The sequence below is a fragment of the Corapipo altera genome, unplaced genomic scaffold (assembly GCF_003945725.1).
Source record: "Corapipo altera isolate COAL_440 unplaced genomic scaffold, ASM394572v1 52, whole genome shotgun sequence".
In the NCBI taxonomy this organism is placed as follows: Eukaryota; Metazoa; Chordata; class Aves; order Passeriformes; family Pipridae; genus Corapipo; species Corapipo altera.
This window is the reverse complement of record NW_020884930.1, coordinates 3,986,359-4,002,219: the sequence shown is the minus strand read 5'-3', so window position 1 is coordinate 4,002,219 and position 15,861 is coordinate 3,986,359. Positions and strand designations below refer to the sequence as shown.

Here is a 15,861-nt window from a genome sequence, read left to right as displayed (position 1 = left end):
TGCGTTTGCCAAGAAAGTTTGGACCAGCTGATTCCTGAGGTCCTTTCAAACCTAATATTCTACGATTCTATGAAATAGCAGGAAGTTATTGGCAGTAAAGCTAACAAAAGAGCAATAGAAGAAGCCATAGTTCTGTGCAGGGGTAGAGGTTAAAATTTAGCTGTGGATCAAAATCAAAATTATTTTATTTTTTTAAAGTTTTTGCCTAGGGCAGAGATATTGAATAATGATTCAATAATAAGTAATTATTGAATCATTATTCAATAATAACTAATATTTCAAGTTTCAAGATTCAATAAGAATTAATCAAGATATCCAAGAGAAAAGAAGATAATCTGAAATCTCCACATCTGAGATAGAATCAAAGTATGAGAAGGAGGAAACATGCACTTAATCATCAATGTCCCATGAAACAAAAATAGTTTGATAGCTCTTACTTTTATAAATTATTTTAAAAGGTGGAGACCATGAATGAAGAATAGGAAGTGTAAACCTATATTAAGAAAGGAGAAAAAGTGATCTAGGCAAATACATTTTCATTAGTTTTACCTGAACAGTGCATATAATTTGGAATAAATTTGGGAAGAAAGTATAAACAAAGATATGAAGCTAATTGATCCAAAATGCAAATTTTGTTTCCAGAACTAACTTGATATTATTCAGTAAAATAACTGGCTGACTTCACTAGGAAGAAAGGTAGGTCAAATCTGCTTGGACTTCAGTAGGGCACCTAATGTAGTGCTCCACTGGAATTTACTAATTGCTCTAGGGAGAATGGGGATTAGCAGGGAACTTGCAAAAGAGGTAAAGAGCTGAATGAGGGCAAGATAGCCATGCAACGGCTTGTGCTTAAAGGGAATCATCAGTCTGGAAGGAGGTACTCTGAAGTCTTGAGGGGATCGTTAGGGACTGATTAAGGATACCAAATCAATTTTCATGACTATCACAGGCAAGAGTGTGAGTTTAGAGCTAAAGCACAGTAGCTATTTCTCTCAACACACTTGTTCCTCAATAGCCCCTGATAAATAGGGGACAGCTCCTCTCTTTCACTAAAGGTAGGAGGATGCACGTGGGCAGTTACTGCACGGTAAATGATGTGTTCTGGTTTTCCCTTTGGTAACCAGTTCATCTGCTCATGTCTTTCCTTAATAGCTTTAGTAATGACAAGGGCATAAAAAGTGGCAGTGTGGTAATGAGACAAAATTGGAGGTTTTGTCAATATGGAGAGGATCGAAGCATAATGCAGAAAGATGTGTTACCTAGAGGACTGAAATAGTAGAAAAGAACTGTAATTTGTTAGCAAAATGTACAAGTGCAACCACTTATAGGGGTAACTGGAAAGAACTTTTCTGATAAGCTCAATGGTAGGAAATGGGAGAAGAGTGGAGGGACAAAGGTATTCTCATCAGTTTCAGGATATGTCTGAGACATCCAAGGGATGCTTCCAAGAAGGTGGAAGGCCCTGCCTTTAGATATGTCAACTGAGCCTCATGTCTCAGCCTAAAGACATAATATGACCATACAGAGAGGGATTTGCAGTCCTGATCCCCTATATTAAAGCAGGTGAATTCAAACTGGAATAATGGTTGTTGGGGGAAAGGAAGGATTGCTTTTACAAGAAGAAATTTCATGGCACATGAGTCCTCATGTAAATATAGGAATAAAACAAAAATTTTAAGAAGTTTTACTTTTAAAAAGTTGTTTAATTATTTTAATTTGTTTAGAGATTTAAAAATCACTTTATACAGTGTGGTTCTCAGTCTTAGAAGCTGGTAAGACCTGACAAGTCAGTAAGATGCCTTAAAGACTTGCAGAGGGTTTTTTAGCACTGACTAAATGAAAAGGAGATAATGGTTTGGGTTGGTAGACCCAGAGTCTTGAGCAGAGTGAGTAGCTGAGGATCTTTTTTGTTGTTCTATTACATCCAATCTCAGCTCTGATGTCCATGTTTATTACTGAACACTTGGCAATGACCTGTAGTTGGTTGTGTGCTAAAGTACTATGCTGAGGGTGGAAGGGCTAAAGGACATGCTGAAGTAGTTTCCAAAATTAAGACCGCAGAGGTGTCTGTGCTGCTATTTTAGTTTTGCTTAACTGATTTTGTGGTAATTTTGTTCTGTTCTGTCATTTTAAGGTGCACAGAAGAATATCTTAATGCTGTATTTTTATTCGGTGCATTTGAAATTACTTTTTTTTGTTCTTTGCAGAATTCAGAATAAAAGTCAGGAAGATATAAGTCCATAAATTCCATAAGACTATAGCTCTTTTCAATTTCTGGCAGCACTAGTAAATCTATTCCCTTAATTATGAGCAGATTAAGTATGTCAGACCTCTATCTTCAAGTGATATTATACATACATATATATATATATATATATATAAAATTACTGTGCAATTAGTGTTGGTAAACCTTTGTCCACTTCAGGTGTATTATTTAATGGAAGTAATTGTTCTGAATTTTTAATACTTCTACCCTTACAATTATTGAAAACCATATGGACTCTCAGCCATAGCCAGAAGTAAAAATCTCATTAACTGAAGTGATGATATAGGAGTAGATCCATAGTCTACTGAAACTGGTCAGTAACTTGTAATCATTAGTGTTTGGAAATACGCTTCTTTCGTCTCAAGGTTAGTGCCAAAAAATCCTTGATGACTTCATCTGAAATTTGCACAGCTGCAATGAGAAATTAAAACTGAGATTTTAAGAAAAACAAGATAGCAATGCATTTCATGGTTACTAACCATGAAATACCAATGTGATCTCATGGACAATTCAAGATTTCAGTGGGAGTCATCTGTGCTGAAAGGCAGGTGCAGTGGAGAAGAGTGCATGTAGATAAATAATTGGAGACTTCAAGGTGTCTCAATGCACCATAGAATACAATAATAAGTTTCATAAACTGGAACACTGACATGTGAAGATTTAAAAAACCCAAACCCTCTGAAACACTGGAAACAACATGTAAACAAAAAGTCACATTGCATAGGGGTTGAAAATGTGGCTTTCTACAGAAAGAAGCAATAAGATTAAAACATGCAGTGATCCCTGGGTAAAAGTATATAGTGACCTTACATATGAATCAGTGTGAAGGTGGAGAACTGCCCCAGCATCCTAGGGAAGTATAGCATAGACCAAGAGGTTATGGGACAGCAGGAACTACAAGAGAAGCACGATTTACAGTAAGTGATTTGACAGAATAAAATACTTGTAAGTGATAGGATGAATTAGGTTTGTGAGGTAGGAAATTGTTTATTTAGAAAGATCCTTTAGCTGGAACATGTTGCTTATCAGTGAAAACTGAAGAAGTTAAAATGTGCAGTTGTAAAATTTCAGGGGGTTTCTCTAACTGATTTCTTTTTCATATGTCTAAGTTGGCATTGAGGGTATTGAATTTAGTTATCAAAATTGTACCTTAATTTTCAATGGCACATAGAGCACCACTTCTGGAATAAACACCTAAATTACTACTAAATTACAGCTACTCTACTTAGGGCAGTAAGGATGCAGTGGACATCAGAAAAGACACCAAACAGAAAGAAGGTGGGTGCCTTTCAAAGTCACTAGAGAAATCTTCCAGGCCTGTCACATCAAGAGGGGCCCTTGGAGGATAGCTGAGCTGAAGAGCTTTTGGAACAAGAAAAGGTGGGAGGTGACAAGCAGCAGATCTTGGCTTGGTGTGAAGCCATATAGAGCAGGACAGAAATTGCAGCGGGGTAAAGAGCTCTGGAGCAGCACGAGTGCATTGCAAAGATACCAGGCACTGCAGAGGACTGTTTTCCCCTACCCTTTGAACCAAGACTCCCATCTCCCAGGCCCCCTAAATCTCTGCTCACACTGTGCAGAAATAGGGTAGCTGTGCTGTCATCCCTCTGCAAGAAGCACTGCACTGAGCAGCCTGTGGGGATGCTTACCAGCTGGAAGTGGGTGAAATTTAACGACCCCAAGTTTTTCTGACAAAGAGAGTATTTACATTCATTGCCTTTAACACATGCAACTATTTTAAGCTTCAATGTGAATAAAGCTATTTCTTACTAAGTGCCACTGTTTGCCATTGTTCTGTGTACCTCATCACATGTAGTGTGTAAAAATGCTCTCAGTGGAAATACCTGGATCAAAACCAATGAGGAAGCTACATGCATACTCCAAACACCTGCATATCACAAAAATTTAACAGTGCCAGAACCAAATAGTTCTGGTTTATCTCAGAAGAATGTTTGCAACTAATCCTCTCTTGTGGACATAGATAAACATACTGCAGTTAATACATACTTATCATAATTCAGCGGAGACATTTCAGAGTGCACCACTTAACTGCTTTTCAATTTCTTTTCCTGTTTTGTCATTACCATTGTTGGGAGTTTTTTTGTTTGAGTTTTGTTATTGTTGGTTTTTGTTTTGTTTTGTCGTGGGTTTTTTTCAAATAATTTTGAAAAAAATATGAGGATTGTTTGGTCCTGTCTTGGAACTACACCACAGTGTACTTCAACTTTCTCTTATTCTCACTGCTACTTCTCTTTGCATACAAATCTACAGAGCTGTGGGAGAGGTTCACACAGAGCACCTAGCAGTATTGCAGGGTTTTTAGACCCTGTGGCAGTACTAGAGTTACTTTGGGGGTTGAAATTGAAATTGCGGGTATGTGATCTATATTTATTCTTCTGTGGAACAGTTGAGTTTTTTAGTCAGAATTCAATTCTCATTTCCTAAGTATTAGGCTTTCATTTAAATCAATTAAACACTATTCATTCTTTGCTTTTCTTTTAGATGTAATACCAAGTTCAAGTCCAGAGTTGGTATAGATCAAGGTATATTTACCAATGGACCAGTACTTTCTTGTCTTTGTGTTCCTGCTCTAACTTCAAACATGCTTTTCTTCAGTTCTCCCCCTTAAGATGGTATTCTTCTCCTGCATGTCTCTCCTGAATTTCTGCTCTACAGACTTCAGCTTATCATATATTGTTTGACTCTCTCCTCATGTGTCTTGTGGCCCAGACTTTTCACTTGATCAGTCATATGGTTGTACTGTGTCTGATGTGAAGATTTTACTGTGAGGAACAGATATTTTGTCTCCTGCATCTTCCTCATAAGCATATTATGAGAGGGTTAATACCAACCTCCACGTAGGTAAGTAGGACAGAAGGCTGAATTTTGATGCCATTCTCCTAATGGGCCAAGTAGTTCAATTGCAGAATTGGATAAAAGAGAATGTGTTTGCCAACAGGTTTAGCCTACTTGAGTTTCCTCGTCATCTGGAGACTTCTCTGAGACATCATCGTCCTCTTATGATTCCACAGTGTCGCTCCCCCGGCACTGAACAAGCTGTTACATGCACTACAGAGGCTTTTCCTTGTCTGTGTTTTCTTTGAGACTATGCTGAAGTTGCAAATTTGGGAAAGACAAAAGCAATTAAAAAAGGGCATTGGTTGTTCAGTGTAGCAAACTTCTGATCTAAGGAAACAAAGAGTTATTGATTCCACTTCCATAATGTGGAGCTCTCTGGTCTGGTCTGTCTCCACTGAATGGTTTATCTTACATGCTTCGGGATGGGTGCAGACTGAATGTTATTAATCTTTGGTTCAATCTTCTGAACTAAGAGCATCTAGAGGTCTGTGGGCTGATAGACTAGATAGTCCTTGACACCATGCAAATTTTACTCCCATACAGCAGGGGTTTAAAGTTGTAGCAGGATAGAGTTTCCTTTAATTTCCTTCACCAAAGGTCATGAGAATGTAGCTTGCAGGAAAAGAGGGAGAGTGTTAATTTACCACAATACTTCAATCATATCCAAAAGAACTGTAGTTCACTCTTTCTCAGTCCAAATCTTTCCCTGTTCATGCATACCAGAAATTGGTTGTCTGCCTCTATACAAACTCCTTCTAGTGATTGACCTGACCTTTGGAGATTTCCTCATGTGCCTCCATCTTCAAACTTTTCTGCACAACCTAACCCAATGTGTGCTGCATATGAGTCCAGGAATTAAATGCAAGGTTTAATGTATTCTCCTTTGAAAGATGTACATTTGAGAGTATGGCAATGTACCTTTGTTGTGGTTTAGGAATGGATTCCTTACACCAAATAAATGCTAATATTCTGTTCCCAGGGTGGTGTAATAGCCATTATTCTTTTGGTGTTGGGACAGAAAGCATATCAGGGTGGAGCATAGTTATCAACTGAACAAGCTGATTTTACCAACTACTAATGATATAACAGGATAATCACATACTCTGATAAGATCAATATATACCTGGTTGTCTGAAAATTGAGAGTGGTTAAGCATCGTAGTGTTCTAGGATACTACAGCCTCTCTTGGTTTTCTGGTACTCTCATTCATTGACTCAGTCTTCCTTTTGCCTTTTGATTTACAACCCTGGTAAAAATCCTTTGTGAACAGAGATTATATATTTCTACAATGGTTGGCAAGTGATCCCATTCAGAACTGGAATTCTACTCAATAAGAATGAAACTATATTTTAGATGCTGGTGGGTATTCCTTCTCACAGATAGGCATAGCATGTGATATATGAGGGAGGGCATGTATATACGATTTTACATATTAAATGGGTTTGAATCATTCATAGGCTTTAAGGAAGTGCCTGTAAACCTATTTCACTACCATGGTAGCCCCAAAGCAAATGCAATGCTAATACTCCTGCTTAGAGATTTTAAATAGTTTGTAAGCTGCTGTAAAAAATGTGTTGTCAAACTCTGCAACTAATTTACTTCTTCCAGTCTATAAAACAAGGAAAGGAAACATCTGTTTAAATAGAAATATAATGGCAGAGGGGATTATACTTTTCTTGTATCTGTTGTTATTCATTGTGTTCAATTGGTTTAAACATACAAAAATGAATGTCACTGATTAATAAGTAGTAATATTTATTAGAGGTTGAAACCCTGTACAAGCCTGTGTAGATGAACATTTTTGTGACACTGCTGATATTTCTGAAACAAATTAAGCAGATGTGGGAACATTCCAGACATTGCTAAAGACATAGTTCACTCCACATGGATGAAGTTATGGCAGAGTTAACACAGATGACTGGAGCTATCAACACAACATCTTTGTCCATAAATTTTCTGCAGAAAGGGTTAACATGTTGCAAAAGGCACATCCTGTATGGGAATTTTCGTATTCTTCTGTGTGATTCATTTATTTATATGTCTGTCTCTCCGATTATTCAGCCCCTAGTACGCCAGAATAAACGCTTTAGAAAGGTCAGCCCTGCTTGCAGGGAGCCAGTCTTACCATCCTCCGAACTTGGAAAATGCAGAAACTGTTTCTTGCATGTGCTTTATAACACCCATGAAGAAAATACACTAGAACAGATTTCAGTGGAGTGTGAAAAGCACTAAAGGGTTTTACCCTGACCATTGTTTGCTGTGAAATACAAGTCTGGTGCTTTAGCAAAGCACGGGCTTAGAGGCTCTACCTTGTGTGCTCTATTCTACTTGGTTTATATGTGGCTTTTTCATTTAGAAGCTAAGACAAAGCCAAGCTATGCTGTTTCATACAGAAAGGAAACAAATAATTTGATATGAATGTTTTGACATAAGTGAGTTAAACAAAAATACTGAGTTCATATTCTATTGATCATTTCTTACTCTAGAGCCTGTGGCACTCTGTTTCTGAGCCTTGAGGACCCTGGAAGAAAACTGGCCAAGGCACAAGTGGTTTTTTTGTAAGTTTACATGTAGAATGTAGAGCATATAGAATATGTAGGAATAAAACAGTGTACAGGAGCTGTTTATTGATTCAAACACTTCAGCAGTATTTGTAAGAGCATCCAGAAGAACGTTCAGGAGCAATAGCAGTGGAACAAAAAACAGGTAACCCTCTGCACTGGAATGCAAGGAAAAAGGAGTGTAACATGTAAGGCTGGGATCCTCCAGAGACACAGTCAGTCATAGCTCAGAGTAGAGTCTCTCCATTGACTGTACAATAGTGTGTGTACATTCATGTGGTAATTATTAGAAAGACAAGTAAATCCAGATGCATTCATGGTTTTAGTATCCGCATAAAAAAGCATAAGTGATCATGGTTCCTTCTAATATACCTTAGGTAGCTGGAGAGGGCAATTAGAACTCTGTAAAATTGCATAAATGGATCAAAATTTCAGTATTTAATTTCTAATTTCCTTAGCCAATTTTTGTCTTTAACCAATATTTTGTCTTCATCGAAACAAAGCAAACAAAAAAATTTCTTAATCAAAACAATACAAACAAAAAAATCTCTTCATCAAATCATTCCTAAGACTTGATTTGTGAAGTGTTATTTGTCTTCCATGGTGACTGCTAGAACAAAACCAATGGTAGAGCACAGCTAGTGAGCCATGAAGTAAACAATGAGTATACACTGATGGTAAACTCTCAGTGAAATATCAGGACACTAAGTTTAAGACTTAAATCTGTGCAAGGCACAGTTAGGGGCCTAATTAACATTTTCATGAAAAATAAAAACTAGCTAAGAGGTACAATTGAATCTTTGAAAACTTGGATTTTCTGAATGAGGACTCAAGTGGCATTTCATGGGGTTAAAATGAATTTTCTTAGGCCAGGATCTCTTTTGGGCTAAGCAGAAAAAGGCAGCCTAATAGACCTTTAAAACATGGATTATGAATTTTGTTTTTATCTTTTAGATCTTTGTATGCCTTTTAATCACTCTTCTAGAAAGTCCAAGTATGGTGCTGTATTGTGAACCTCATAACATCCAGCAGCTACCCTAGTTCAGTGGGTGAAATTCAAGGTTAGAGGTATTTACGTCAAAATAAAGTATATTTTTAAACTCAATGAAGACAATAAGATGAAAAAAAGGAACTTTGTTGTTGTTGTTTCAAACACTCCGTTATTTCCTTGAAGACTCATCAACCAATGCAATTTTAAAATATTGTCTTATCAACTGGAAAAGGACAAACAAATACATCCTTTTAAATATGTCCTCTTCACATGAGTAATGAAATGAAAAATGAAGTTCAGCATATGCAATGCCTTATCAGGACATGAATGAGCCTTTTTTTTAATGTCTCTGAAAGGCAACCTTCACTTTTACAAGAACAAATAATGGAAGAGCTTAAAAATCCTGCATGCAGGCTATTTGTAACACTTGAACAATGTCAATCAGGAAGATTTGAACCAGCAGGAAATGATTCCATTGGTTTTCTAGCTTTGATCACAAGAGGGAGTATTCGCAAGTAATCTTTTCTTGTAAAAACAAAAATGCTGCTTTACAGTGCAAGCAGTGGGTTTGGGCAATTAACTGATTTCTGCAACGCACTAACAACATCCGTATCAAACTTCAACACGTGCAATTTTTTTTCTTATCTGTTTGTGGAAGTGTACATGATGAGACCTTCAGAAATTTCATACAGGTTGTACACCAATCATGTTGAAGTTTTTTAGAGGAAGAAATTACAGTTTAATACTGAGAGCCAGATGACCATGGCATAAATCCTTTGTCAGTGTGTCAAAGGAACAAATGAAAATTTCTTCTACTTGTATCTTTCTGCCCAAAAGATGCTGGTCTTTCCATAAAAGAAGTTTGAATTTCTATTAGTTATAATCTTTAATTATATTTTTTTCAGAAGATAGAATGTCAAGGAAAAGAATATATGGAGTGCAAAAATAAAATAAGGCAGTTTTGGACTAGTGTGATTTAAAGGTCACAGTTTAATGCTATCTGCAAGTTCATAACAGCAACAAAAAAGTCCTCACTCATTACCACTGACGTGGCTTGCAGCTGTGCTTGGTGCTGATCAGTTATCTTACTCCAAATAAAGGGAAGACAACCCCATTGGTAGAATTAAAAATAAAGAAAAAGTAAAACTGGCATAGTTTGTTACATGTTCTAACCAAACATCTTGAAACCAAGCCATGAATTAGTGATGGTTCATAACTTTTGTGCAAATTAAGAATAATTTTTGCCTGTCTTTGACCTATAAGCAGAATTTGACCCAGAGAGGGTAATATTACTGATGCAGTGGGAGTGCAATGACACTGAAGGGGAAGGAGGGGGGAGCCCATGTTATTGTTGTAGGAATAGAGAATTGCTTGAGGTTTCAGAGGAAAATGGTAGCAGGCTTCATAATTCCCAAACTGCTGGGTTAATCTTTTCCTCATTTAAAAATGTTACAGGACTGTTTGGAATTCAGAGGAACATGGAGTAAGAGAAGAAGGATTTGCCACAATATCAGGTAGAGTTATGTTCTATATAAATGTGATTTTTTTGAAGACTGCTAGATCAGTAGTAAATTTCCATGAAATCAAATGTGGAAAATTGTTCCACCAAAAAAACACCCTTTTATTTGTATTTAACATTCCACCACAGCATCTGCAATCCAAAGGAAGGGGCTTTGTTCAGACCCCTCAGAGCCAGTTTTTCTGGCCTTCTGTGAGAGCAATTAATCAGTGTTCTGTAAGGAGAGCTGCTCTTTGTGATCAACATGTACTTTTCCTGATGGCACAGAAGTGTTTTGATGATGGTTGGCAGAGCAGCGTGTCAAAAACTTGCTTACTGACGTTAGTGATGGGTGGTAACATATCAGAGCCAGTGGCAAGGTCTGAGTGGCCAAATTATGAAGGAATGGAAAATGACAAGCCAACGCTCAGAGGTGTGAGCAAAGATGGTGCCTCTCTGCCCTTCCCCTCCAAACCACCACGCACACCTTTCAGCTCTGCAAAGCATCTGCAAAGCCTGCAGTTTCAAGAAGAGTGTGTGGTAGCAGGCAGGGAAGAGGAGAGGAGGAGGCATCAACTGACCATGGCCACAAACACGCCCCTGGCCCTTGCAGTGGGAAGGAGGCATTGCTGCTCTCTAACAAAGAGAAACTTAAATTGGAGAGCTTGAAATGAGTTTTAATAGCTCTGGTTTGCTCATCTTCATGCGTAGGTTTATCATTTCATCCCCTACTCCATGTCAGTAGCATTCTTCTTAATGTCTGGAAGAAGCACCAAAATAGCTGTGCTGGAGCAGCCTCTACCTACTCTGTCCCTCTGACCTACTCCATCCCTCTGATGGTACCATGTCTTGGAGAAGGGGTGATAGGATGACATCCAATCATGCAAGTGGAAGTGTCCGTGTCTTGAGGTGACTTGGAACTGAACCTATTTCATAGCCCCAAGAGTCAGGATACAGTGAATATTTTGGCTTTAACTACACTGGAGAAGCTTTCATGCAATGAGTTAAAAGGGTTTCTACAAAATCATAATTTTTTTTCCCAGCTGTTACTTGATTTTCTCCAGTTCCCATGCCTGATTTCTAAACTACTTCCTCTTTTAAAGTTACATGTTCCCTTCATCCCAGGGTTGCCCTTAAAAACAGGAGCACAGAGAATATCCTTTCAGCTTGATGTGAATTGCAAAGCAGGGCTCTCTCTTTCCATTCTTAAACACGAAGGGTGGTACGAGTAGCAATGCTGACAGTGTACATTTGCAGATGCCACCATATGGGTCTTGAAAAACTAGTTGCACCGATGATTCTCTGCACATGTAGGAGACAGTTTGCATTGTTGGCATCATCCCTGCACAGAAACAAGCACAGCTTAGCAAAGCTAAGCAGATGGCACTAGATCTGGTGCCAGGGAAGCACTGAATTAAAGGTTATACCCACCAGGTTTGATGTGATGCCAGTTTGAATTGGTACAGAAGCTTCGGCCCACCTGCTTATTGGCCCTGTGACATCTGGCATCTTTTTTTTTTTCTTTTTCCCCTTGGACTAAGCTAAATGCAGCAAGGAAAAATGTCATTTTAAAAGCTAGTTACCAATAAATGGGATTAAAATTCTCTAAGAAAAAAAGAAAGCCTTACAAATACATTGTGTTTAACAGTGCTATATTAGAGATCTTAGTACAGCTTTGTGAGGATTATATGATAGAAAATACTGGTCTGGGCAAACTCTCATTTTACAGAACCTCTTAATGGTCAGGGAGGCACAGTAATGAACAGGCATAGCTGTTAGGAGTTTATGGCTGCACATAACAACTCACTGTCTCAGACTGTCACCACACATATGTTGTCACTCAGAGCAGCAGAGATATTTTATGCTATGCCACCTGAGTGTGGCTGGTGTAGGTGACTAACAAATAGCAATGTACCCTGCTAAACTTATTGTCTACTCTACTTGGGTTTCTCCCTCACTTGTTTGTGTCTTCACTATTCATGGTTTTTCTTTTTTTTTTTCCTCCACAGGTTTGCATGCTGTATACACAAATATGCCGCCATGGGGACTGTGCTTGTTGCAGAGACTAAAACTGTTTATATATCTTCTCCATTAGGGATTTAATCCCTGCTCCCTTGGTGTGAAATGAAAGCATGCAGCTGTATGGCACTCTGGAGATGATTACCAATAGAGCTAAGCCTGAGTTTATACACACCATGAACCAGATTAATCAACAACTTATTGACTCAAAATTGAATCCATACAGCATTGTTTTTGACTTTTTTCTTTCTTTCTTTTTTATTTTTTTTTAAGAGTGTCTCAGTCTGCCTGAATAATTTTGGTAGAGAATTGTCAGAAAATCATTGAGCCAGATTTATTAAAGATCTGAAAAATAGTGACAGGCATTGTGTGATTTCTAAGGCTCCATCACAGAATGGCAGGGAGGTCGATGTGCTTATAAACTGTAGACATACATTTTGAAATCATCAGTGCTGGTTTGGAGTCTTCATTATAAAAAGAAAGAAAAAAATGACCAGCTTTGGAACTTGCCTTGAATTTTCCTGGCTTCTATACAGTACCAATGTTTAGAAAAAAAAGTAATGAAAAACTGATAGAAATGGATAAATAAGGCAACATATAGCTGAAGAGATAAATGTATTGGGGAGCCAGTTAAAATGCAATTGTATTTCACAGCAGAAGACTATTGGTCTCCTCCACACAGCAACAAGAAAAGCACTGTATGCCCGGAAATCTTTAGCTTGAGAATAATTTTTTATAAAAAACAAACTAATATGAAACATCCAAATTTTCCAGTGCTGACCTTTGGGTTAGAAAGTATTTGCAAAGGACCTGATCCAAAGTCCACTGAAGTTAGTGGAAACACGTTGTTGGTGCCTGTCTTTTTTTGACCTTGTTGCTGGTATCTCTGCCTCTCATTTTCTCCAGCGCAGGCAACTGCATGGTGCTCTCCAATGCAAAAGGCTGCAACGCAAGTCCTTTTCTAGCACAGATATGTGTTGAGTTTTAAGTTGACCACTGGCTTTTTAAACTGTCCCACAGCACAGCTTTGGGTTCTGCCTTGTCTATAGATTTCCAGGGTCAGAATTTCATGGCTTTCAGCTCTAACCTTCTATATTTGTTGCTTGTAGAAATCAGCCTCATTTAAGTAAGTGAAGACACAAGAGATGGATCTTTTCTGGCAAGGTATCAATAAAGATCAAAGACTTCCTTCTCCAGTTACCTCTGAAGCAGCCTTGTCTGTGAACAACTCTATGACTCTCCAGATCTTCAGATTTTCAGAGATAAAGGTGTGCAGTGGCAGCTCTGTTGGTTTTGAGGATGAGTGAGAGAGCCAGGCTGGCCTGCCTTTTTGTGTCTCACTTTACATGTTGCCAAAGCAATATTTGGGTTATTTACTTGGGTTTTGAAGAATGTCAACACTGAAATAAAAACAATGGGCAAGGCTTTGAACCCTTATTCACAACAGATCCTCCTCCTTGTCTTCTCTGATCTTGGGAATTTTATCATTCAGTCCAGTAGCAATACCAATTGAAAAGTGGTTTGTTTGTTGTTGGCTATTTTTTTTAATGATTTGACAAATGTTCTATTTACATAACAGATTGGTAAATAGTTTGGAGACAAATTGCTTTTTCTGTCTTGTCAGATTTCCTCATCTAATGTTGCTTTCTCAGAATATTGTCTAATAAAATTTTCCGCAAACATTTTCAAATTATAAGCAATATCTCATTTTACCCACGGACAGAGACGCTGAATTAAAAATGACATCCTGAAGAAAAAGATTAAAAACATAGAAGTTTATTACATATCTGTAATCACACACAATAAGGATAGAAATTTCACTAATGATTTGCCTGAATTTAGTCTATTTTCCTTTTTTATGGTTTATTACTACTGCAGTTTAGATTTTCCATCTGGCACAATCATTTCCATCGCTGTCACTCTCTTCACCATCTTTGAACTCTTCCCCACTTTTAGTGTCTTCACTACTCTCATCTTCTTTGAATTCAAACCATCATTGGCTTCTCTTATGGAATTTGAAATACAGTATTTCCTAAATCATTCAGTGACAACTTCTGGATTTATCTGATCCCATGCTGTTTTAATCCATAGAAAAAGCAGTGCTGCACTAGGACTTCTTTATCTTCCCTGTAGGAGTTACTGCAGGATCCCATGCCAAGAGCCATAAGGGCTACAAACATTCTTTAAAGGGCTTTCTCTCTACTACATCAGGCACCTGCAGTTGTGACATTCCTCCTGGTGCAACTGCAAGAGCTGCATTCTTTCCTCCAATTATATTCCTCATTGCTGGTGTTAGATAGCCTTTGAATGTACCTAGGATACAGGACAAGCATTCTCCTTTTGCATACCAGCACACCTGGTCTCCTGTTCCAAATGATGTTCAACCAATCCTTCATTAAGTCTGTAGACATCCATCCTTGGTTTTGACACCTAACAATTATTCCAGTAGGCAGCTGGTCCTTCAGCATTGTTTTCCGCTTCAAGATCACATACGGTGGCAATTTTATGCCATCTGCTAACACTGCCAGCATTACTGTAATGCACATTTCTTCATTCCCCAAAGTTTTGATGATGATGGATTTTGTGCCTATTTCTTCAATGACGTAATTGAATGGCTCATGAAAGGAAACTGGTGTCTTATCTGCATTTCCCATTTGGCTCAGCAGGTAATCATGACCTTTATGCAATCCAATCACGCATTGCTGGAGTGCAGTGACTTTTTTGGTGAAGTCAGAAGGCAGATCATGGCAAAACAAATTCCTCTCCTTAGGCAAAAAACATTATGACACATCATCTTTATGCACCAGCCATTACTGATTTTGAACTTTTGCCATGTAATTTGTCACGCTTGTGCTATTTCATGAGTTTTTCATGTAATGATTTCTGGTGCAACAAGAGTTCTATCCTTTTTTTTTTTTTTTAAGAGCACATGTTCTGCAACTCATCTTTCTACATAAGCAGAAGGGCTGGAGCAGATGACCTCCAAAGATCCCTTTAAACCTGAGCTATTCTGTGTTTCTGGGATTCTGTGATAGCTCATGGAAGTGCCCTTTTCAGGCACTAATTTCTACACTGAGTTAGTGTATAAGAGTTTCTGTTTTCATTATTTCCATCTTGTCCCATATGCCTAAGCAACATTATATTTCCTCTTGCCTTACAATTGTTAGTTAGAACCCAGAGTACCACCAGGAATTTTAAATTTGCATTGTAATCCTTCTTATACTTTTTGGTATGTTCCTTCTTGTCCCTCTGATCTTCAGATGTTTTGCTATTTCCCAATTTACCTAAAACTATTAAAAAAATCACACTGGAATTCTCTAATCCACCTCGCATCTATTCTTTAGTGACCAAAAAATCTGACGGTAAACAACTGTGTTGTCTTCCTCAAACTTTGGGCTGCTTTGGGCAGGTTTGTGCACATAACTAAGGAACCTTTGATGATGCACAGTCATGGTATCATAACAATGCAAAAGAAAGACAACCTCCACTATGTAAGTTAACTTTCTGGACAAAACCCTCTAATCTTGATTTTGTGTAAAGGGAGTGTTGTGGTGTTTTTGTTGCTCAGGTCAAATTCAGTCAGAAGTTCTTGGTAGTCAGGAAACCATCAACGCAGACTATGTATCCAGTCAAGAACAGCTAATTTTTTTTATTAAACTAGTTAAAT

General features: G+C 37.9%; 1 long non-coding RNA gene across 1 annotated transcript; it reads left to right on the top strand.

Moving 5' to 3' along the window:
- Positions 1 to 2,551: 2,551 nt before the first annotated feature.
- On the top strand, positions 2,552 to 10,180 carry LOC113954605. Its single transcript, XR_003530284.1, has 3 exons — positions 2,552 to 2,631; positions 8,641 to 8,754; positions 10,133 to 10,180. It is a non-coding gene; the product is annotated as an uncharacterized LOC113954605 (long non-coding RNA).
- The last annotated feature ends 5,681 nt before the right edge of the window (positions 10,181 to 15,861 follow it).